A 9,544-nucleotide genomic window follows, 5' to 3' on the forward strand; every position below is an offset into this window, starting at 1 on the left:
AGGTTGAGGAAGAGAAGGTGTTGAATATCCTTTTTATCTTGTCACATTAGCCCCTTGCTTTCTAGGAATCAAGAACTTCTCCTCTACCCTGTGTGCCAATATAAAAGACTCATTTACTGAGCGGGAACAAAACATGCGTACCTCATGTTGAATGTGACCCTTGAGACCACCCAAGAATAAATCATTCAAGTTCTCATCTATAATTGTATCCACTCTTCAGGATAGATTTTTGAATTTTTGAATATAATCCTTCACTAATCCTATTTGTTGAAGCTTAGCAAGTTGGCTAAAGAAGTTTTCTATCACACTATTGCAGCAATAGTGTGCTTGGAGCTCTTCTATAAAAATTGACCATGATATAGTGAGACCCTTTTTCCACCCATGAGTATAAAGCCAATGATACCAAATGAATTGATCTAGTTCTAGATATAAGGAAGCCATAATGACCTTTTGTCCATATGGGATTTGATGTACTTCAAAAAAATTCTCCATTTGATTTATCCATGTTACAAGATCCTTGCCATCAAGTTTTCCCATATCCACCTTTGGAAAAATATTCCTAGATCCCGTAGGATCAATAAAATTTGTGTCATTATTAGTTGACTTGAAGGTTTCACCTTGATTGCTTGAGAGCTCCTTCCTTGTTTCATTCATATAGGTGCTTAATATGCTTTTTATATCTGATATATCTCCTTGAAGGTCACACATATCCCTCTTAACCTCTTCCTTGAACTTACTAAGTTCCTCATTGGGATTACTATCCTCTGTTGCTTCCCAATCTTGATCAAAGGATTTCTCCATTATGGTAGCATCCATTTTGCCTCTTATTGAAGGCCCCATCATGATGGAAACCAATATTTTTGAAATAAATCACACAAATGAAATGTAGATTCTTTGATTGATTTATTTATTTTTTACTATAACTTACTAGGGCCAAGATACCCATAGTTAGAAATAATCCAATAAAAAAAGAGCAAATTTTCTGCCTTGAAAGAGAATTCTCTTAATTTTGCAATATCTTTTTTTTTTTTCAATTTCACCAAGCTTTTAAATTTAGGCTCCTCTACTATGCATTCAAAAATCCAATACAAGTTATACTCCAATTCGGCAAGATGTGAGAGATATGAGGATCTCAATAATTGTGTAGAAATAGTAATTTTGCAATAACTTTCTCAAATTTTCTCCAATCCCTCTAAATTTTGGAATATATCTTCTTTAATATGGTCTTCAAAAACCATTTAAAAACCTTTGAAAAATTCACTAAAATTTGAAAGTTATGCTCTTCCCAAAATCGTCCCAATGTTGAGAAATGTTTTTGCCTCCATGGTGCCAAGATCATGCTTTGATACCACTTGTAATGAAATAACTTGCACAATAGAAGAAAAAATATGAAATATTATATAAAAATTTGATAATAATTGAGAGTAATAGGCCACTTTGAGCAAGCAACCTCCAAATATCTCCAATGAGAACATGCTTCACAATATGATGATGAAATAAGACTCACAACATCCTATATATATTTAATTATGCTTAGATTGAATATACACAACCCTACATAACACCTAGGCTGACCTACCTACCTAAATAATAATATAATAATGATAACATGACTTAATTAAGGATTAAGATAGCCACAAGTTGACTATTCATAACACTATATACATCAATATTAATGGCGTAACACTTGTATATTTCTCTAATTTTTGCATCTCCCAACTCTACTATCTTCATCTTGAGATAGTCACCAACATTTTCTATTAGTAGTACACTTCATGGGAGTGAAGATAGGGATCACTTTCATGTCCTTGTTATCAATCCTCAACAAGATTGGCTCATAGAAAAGTTGCTCAAGATCCAGCTCATTAACAAGATTGAATTCAAAGAGACCATTGTATTGTGCCATTTTATGATACAAATCTAGTTCTATCTTTTGATCTTTTTCTATAAGTAGATCCTGGGGTTTCAAAGCTAATGGTAGCACCTTGGTCAAGTTCCACAAAGAATCTTTCTTTTAGGGTTTTGCAAACAAGAGCTCTATTGGATCTCAAGATTGCAAAAAGTGAAATTTTCTTATCAATATGTCTATTTATAGATTTGATGCAAAAAGTAATGTTGAGGTCTAAATGGTAGCCTCACCTTTTACCTACCTTTTCCTTTGTGAAATAATTTTTTTTTGAAGATTCATCCATCAGTCAAATTTTAGAGACAACCTATCTTCCACTTTTGAGTGCAATGTGCTTGCTTTTCACTAAGTCACTAGTCACAACTTAATGATTTGCCAGAGGGGATCGGTGCCAGAATTATCTCTTTCCTAAATCCTATTGAGATTTCCTTATCTTAACTTGGTTGGGAGGACTCACCTTTTCTAATGATCTTTCTACTTTTCCAATATTTATTCTAGAGTTATTTGATATTTTCTTGATCCACACTTTAGAGAAGTCCTTGTTGACTTTCTCAGCATCAATGGTCTTTCCTTTTCCTTTGTTGCCACCATGGTATTGCTTGTGTTTTTTCTTTACCCTATAGTTCTTAACTACATGCCCTGTCTTGTGACATCTATAGCATGTTTTCCTTGTGTTGTTCCATGGTCTTGCATGGTTTTATTATCCTATCCACCACTTACATTGTGATGTGATGTGTCCTTCATTTCTACAGGTGAAGCATACATGTCTCCTTATTTTAAGAAATGATTGATGTGATCCAATACTTGATCCATAATCTTTTTCATTGTGACCATAAATGTCATAGTAGAAGTAGTATTTTTATGCTCTAGCTTTAGTTGCACGATCTATGCATTCATGTGTGTTATGTGCACACTAATAACAACTATAATATAGTTATCTATATGTGTCATGCCTACTAGTTGTAGCTCACCTATGCCAAAATTTATTTAACTTGGGTCCTATTTTACCACAATAAAAAAAAAAGGTTTGTTTGATGACATATCTCTTTTTTTTGCTCACTTGTTCTTTGTGGTTTGTGAATCTTTTAACTTTAAAGACTCTCCTCTTTCAAATGTGCATGTTCCTTGGAATCAAGGAATGATTGAGCTTGTTGTCTCTCCTTGAGTGTTTGACTACTCCTCCACCTTTTGGGTGTTTGCACTTGGTTTTGCAAGTCTATCACATTCTTCCTTTACTATCTTGAGTTCATCCTTTAGCTAATGAACTTGCTCTTCCATTTGTCTAGCATTGTTTCTTGGAGAATTCAATCATTTTGTCTTATCATGATGATGATCAAGTAGTATACTATTTTCTTGCACTACACACATGTGCTCTTCCTTCATGTGCACTATCTCATCTTCCTTTTTTTTCACTAGATCCTCAACTCATTGCCTTGCTTCCTAAGCTAGTCTTAGTTCTTCATAGGCTTTGATCTCTTGCTAGGATGACACTCCCTTTGTCATCCATAACTTCACCTAATCTTACTATATAATGTTCTTAGTCCTTATTCAAGACCTTGATAATTTTCTTTAGCTTATCATTCTTAGCCACGAGTTTTGATATAGCTTCTTCTGACTCTTCATAACAACAATGTTCTTCAAGATTCTCTATTAGCACTTGGATTTCACCTAGCTTTGCCATAATATTCTTTCACTTAGCTAGGGATTCTTTTAGTCTATCCTTTAGATCTTTTATAGTGTCTAATGCTTCTTCTAGTTATATTCTAAGTAATGTCATTGGATCCTCCCCAAATTTGTTAGACTTGTATGTGTTAGGGTCTGTGATTTGATACCAATTATTGGTCCCAACTAGTATTGAGAGGGGAGTGAATAAGTATTCTCACTTTTATAAAATCTACCAGTTAATGTGATAGGTTTTATCACACAATTAGTTACAACCTCTTTTACTATTAAGGAAATTATTAACACAATGCAATAAAACCACATTATATCCCACATAGAAACATACATCAATGACACAAATTTTACCTTCTCTCTACCCTTCTTCTCATGCACTTTGCACTTGTCTACTATTGCACACTATTCACAATTGTCCTTGTTTATTTATGTTCTCTGGTCCACACAATTGTAGCAAAATTGACGTTCTTGGCTCTTGCTTAGGATAACAGTCTTCTCTTCTCTTTTTTCTTAGATAACCACTTAAATGTGAGTTGCAAGTGATCTTTAAATCACATCCTCTGATTACAAATGCAAATCCTAAAATTTCTCCTGCTCAAACTTTAATTTGAAATTTGAATTGCATAGTGAGCATAGTCACAAGACACCTATGACTAACTATTTATAGATTCCTATGCACATAGGCCAACTTGTCTATTTGCAAGTATACATCTAGATTTGGAACCTTGCGTACTTCAACCATAGTTTTCCTCTTTTCTCTGTTGCATGCCTTGTCACATTTAGACCTTCTCTTGTATCACCACATCAATGGTGATTGAGCTATGACCATTGTGCTTCCACACCATCCTTTATTCATGACACCTAGATTTGGAACCTTGCATACTTCAACCATACTTTGCCTCTTTTCTCTATTGCATGTCTTGTCACATTTAGACCTTCTCTTGTATCACCACATCAATGGTGACTGAGCTACGACCATTGTCCTTCCACACAATCCTTCATTATTTTGTCATGAATGGTATGCTAGTCTACTAGTACTTTTACTTGCAATTATTTATTACCTCTTATTAAGTGGCTATCAATCAATGAAAACACATCCTATTAACTAAGTGCTTGAGTTCTTCGCTCACCACTTGCCTAGTTGATGTAACTTACTCCAATAAAATGTTTGCAGTTTGGATATGTTAAAGACTATAATTTCTAACATTACATCTATTCAACCTGATAACATTCCTATTTGAGGGTTTGATAATATTGCTAAGAGAACTTTTGGTATTAAAAAACTACCCATAAAAGTGGGTCTGGTGATATTGGATGCTCCTATCCATGTTATGACTGGACCCCTCAATTATAACCTTCTCTTAGGAAAACCTTGGTTGCATTCTATGCATGTTGATCCTTCTGCTCTTCATTGCAAGGTAAAATTTATTTATAAAAACCTTATGTATACTCTTAATGGTAATGATGAGCCTAATCTTTGTTTAATTGAAGAATATGCTTGTGTTTCTGCTCCTACATAGGAGGTGAAGGTACCTAAAATTAAAAATGCATCTTGTTGCCAAGTTTTAGTCTTCCCATTTTTAAGCTTGAGGTTATTGGTTGAAGTGAGGAAGAGGTGTCTAAGTCTATTTTAGGTTACTTACTTATCATCTTTCCCAAAGCACTCTACTATCTTCATTTTTTGGGTCTCCCTTTGCAATACATTTTCCTAACCTTTCTATGTAGGTTTCCTATTTTTCTGGTGTGTATAGGGATGAGGTGATTTAGTTATGGTTGAGGTGTGATCTTGCATCCTCCTAATGAAAAGTAAGTTTTCTACACCTTATTATCTATAATATTTCCCTAATATGGTATATCTCATAGATTCTGAGCTCCTGAGCTGATTCTTCCATCAAGCGAACTACACCAACTACGAATATGAAGGTTGAAGCCATGGAAAGTGATTAAAGGGGCTATGAATATGCTTTTTCCAAATACCCAAGGCTTTATGATTCTATGGATAGAGGCAAGGGTGTTTCTCATTTAGATCTATGGAATTAAGGTCAAATATTGCTAAGAAATATGGGTTTATGGTTTGTTGTTTCATATTCAAAGAAATGTAGCCATTTTATTCTATTTCTGAAGCCTCATGAACTTGAGCCAAATCACAATTCAAATAATCAAATAGTGTGAGCATAATGATTTAATGGCTCATAACTAGTAGGGCATGCTCAAGATCTTTCTTTAGGCCCATTAGATTGCAGTTAAAATTTGAATACTATTTGTTTACCTCAACCCATAAAATGTTGTTGAGAAAGGAGTTTTTTGCCCAAAGGTAACAAAATGAGCTACTTTTCTAGAGGCTTTGAGGATACAAAGTCAAGTTACAAAAAGTTTTGAATATCCTTCAAAGATGCCCAAAAGATACTTCTAGAAAAGTAAGTGTTGAACATACAAACCTGTTATGAAGGAAAAGTAGTGTTAAAGTCTTTTAGTGAAAAATGGAAGAGTGAAATGCTCAAGCTAGCAAAAGGATCACTCCCCATGCTACGATCTTGAATAAAAGGAAAATGGATTTGCGAAGAAGATAAATTTTTCTTTCTACCTATTATTTTTTAATATTGCTAAGGATATCTACAATCCACATTTTGAAGCAAAGTAAGGAACATCCCATAAAGCCAAGTATTTATGTTGTTCAATGAATTTTAGTCATATCATTTTACTTTAACTAAAGTAAAATTGCTTTTGGGAACTTAATATTTTAAGTGAAAATTAATGAAAAGTTTAAATAGTCATTACTCATGGAATCAAATACAAATCTGGCCATTGTAATAAGTGGCCGAACTTAATGTCATTCCTGTGGCACCAAAGTTCTAATTACTTAAGGCTATTTCATCAGATTTGCAAGAAATTGGTTCCTACAAGTTTATTTAATAGTTATTTATTGAAAAATTCATCCTATGCAATCATAGCAAATGACAATCGGAGTTGTTGGTTACAAAAGATTAAATGGCTTGGAAAGTGAGTTAAAAGACTATATAGATAAATCCTTTAAGTTCTATGACTTGGGTGATCTAAATAGGAGGTTAAATTCCCAACCTATTCACCCAATCACTCTAAAATTGAAAGAGAGTGGATTGGTAGAGGCAACCAACTTTCCAATGGTAGTTCATGCAACTGAGCTAGTAAAGGAGTGCATAGAAAGATACAATCCAGACATGATGCAAATTTTGTTTTTAGACCAATCCATTCTCTTGTCAGTTAACAAGGTGTTGACATAGTCAAAATTTTCCATCCCTACACATAATTAGTATTGTGACATTGATTTTGGGTCCTTTGCATCCATGTTTAATGAGAAAAAGACCCTTAGATGATAGGACATGCAAAGGACCTGGTTCCAAACTACCCGCTTGAAGAAGAGAAAAATGCTAAAAACTTTGTTTGGCACCTATCTGAAGTGAGAGATCATGGATATCCTTGCACTCCTCAGACTGAAGGAAAAAGAGGATATTTTGGAGTTCATTAAGCACCATTTCTTCCTAGTACAAGCAATCTATGTTGAAGATATGAAGATTGATTGGGCACAAATCATCTGTTATGAGCTCACTTCCTGGTTGAATTCTGCCAGAGGATTCAAGCAGTTCTATGTGTCCTCCTATTTAATTTATGCTTTGGTAATGCACTATTTGTGGCCTCATCTCCCAATTATCCCAAGCTATGATGAGCACACCAAGATCTATGAGTTCTATCTGCATCTATAATTACAAAGGAGCTATGAGGAGTATGTAGTTGTAAATGATGCCTTTGCAATGAGGTTGTCTTGAGAATTGCATGGTTGCCCTGAGAGGAGATTCTCACCCGAGGCAATTTTGACTATAAGCTAGTTTGGATGCTTATTCATCCAATTTTTGAGCTTCTCCTATCAACAAATAGGAGCTTATGATGGTTTTCCCAAAAGATTTCCCATATATCCGAAGGAAAAGGTTGTGTCGACAAACTTTGGAGGTGAACACCCAATGTTGAAATGTTAAGAACATTGTTGGGATTCTATTCCCTATCATGGTAGACCTATATTTATGTGCCTTCAGATTAGATGCTAGGAACCTGGTAAAGAGTTTTGAAAGTAAGATCCAATTGGTAGAATATGGGGTGTTTAGACCTCAATATGATCTAGTGAATTTCATAAGGGATCATCTGAAGTTAGGGTATTCCCATAGGCATGTCATTGATATTGAATATTTCTAGTCATGGTATCTCAATGAGTACCAAACTTGAGAGTTATTTTGGTCATGACTAACTATTGAGGAAATAAAGCTATACAATGATTTTGTGGATGTTTCTAATCTTGTAGATGATGGAACCTACTTGCACCCTACATCTTATGAGAAGATCAAGAATACACCAGTTCTGTCTACTCCACCTATTGAGCTAGACATTGAAACAATGAAGGTTCTCATGCAGGGGATAATTAAAAGAACAAACAAATGGGTGGAGTGGACCTGAGCAAGGAAGAAAAGGACTAGAGCTACCAGTTCAATAGATGGAGTATCGATTAGAGCTATCTAGTTAGCTACAACTATGACCATAACTACCACTACAACTACATCTGCTAGGCCATCACAATTCATTGTTCAAGGAGGAGACTAGCCTCCTAAAAAGAATGTGCCATTTACTCCTACCTGCGGAGCTGGACCTCTTCCAAACATTGGGAAGATGAGAGAGAAGGAATATGACAAGGATAAGGGGAAGGAACAAGAAAAATTTGTGACCAAGCCACCCTCCCTTGTTTAAGTCATTAATTTGGATGGAGACACCAACCCCATGGATGGTAAGGATCAAGATGCATCTTAGTAAGGAGATACATTAGCCCTTTCAATAAATAAGGTAGCTGCCTTCCCTATTGCTTCCTAGAGCAAGCCAACTCCATTGATTTTGAGGAAGCTATTCAACCCATCTACACTACAATAAACTATCAATGTGCTCTCTATGGAGTCTTGGCTTCAAGAGACAATTGATAGGAAGAAGAGGAGATATGATGATGTATCCCCATCAAAGGACTTGATCACACAAGTCACCTCCTCCTAGCCATCAATGAAGACAAAGAAGTAGAAGACAATCATTGCCCTATCTACAAATTCAACAACTGACCATATGCTAGTTGAAATTGTAGAGCCTCAAAAGGAAGAAGGATTTATGAGTTATGAAAAGATGACTTTCAAATTAGAACATTGGATCTTTTTCTTCTAGTTCATGATTCCATGGTGAATATGTGGAAGACAAAAAATGAGAAGATTGAGGAGAAGTTGGAAGAGCTAAGAACAGAGAAGGAAATATTGAAGGCCTCTAACAAGGAGTTGGTAGAGTACATAAGGTCTACACTTGGGAGTACTTCTTCCAATTGATTCAACCCAAATGTGGAAGAGAATAAGAAATTACTACTCAAGCTGCAACAAGAGAGACAATTTGGGCAAGTAGGCTGAGCTTGGGTAGAACATATAAAGGCTCAAGGTCCCCCACTAGTTGAGAATCTAGGATTCTTGGTATTGGATGCTCACAAGCTTAGAGAGGTAGCGCTAGCTCATCAAACAACCATACAGAAGGCAACAAATAAGTTGATAGAGTAATTGGCCCTTTTGCAGGAAGTAATAGATATGTAGACCAATGTGGTCATTGCTCATGGGATTTTAAAGATTGGTTAAGAGTCACTATTCCATTAGAAGCAATCCTTTGAGTTTTTCATAGAATTTTTTTTCAGATTTGTAAATGAACTCAAGGATGTACACAACCTAGTGCAAAATATCATTGACAAGTTGTTTCAATACTTGAAGATCTTGCACACAAAATCCTTTGTGTCTACTAATGGGAAGCTGGTGGACATCAAAAGAATGAAGTCCAAGTTCTTGGCATTTGTTGACAAAGTCATTGAGCCACTCAACTTCCAAGCGGCCAAGATCCAAAAAATGTTAGTAGTGGATGTAGTAA

This window comes from Cupressus sempervirens, chromosome 10 (genome assembly GCF_028749045.1).
Source record: "Cupressus sempervirens isolate cs-2001-9-10 chromosome 10, ASM2874904v1, whole genome shotgun sequence".
Lineage (NCBI taxonomy): Eukaryota > Viridiplantae > Streptophyta > Pinopsida > Cupressales > Cupressaceae > Cupressus > Cupressus sempervirens.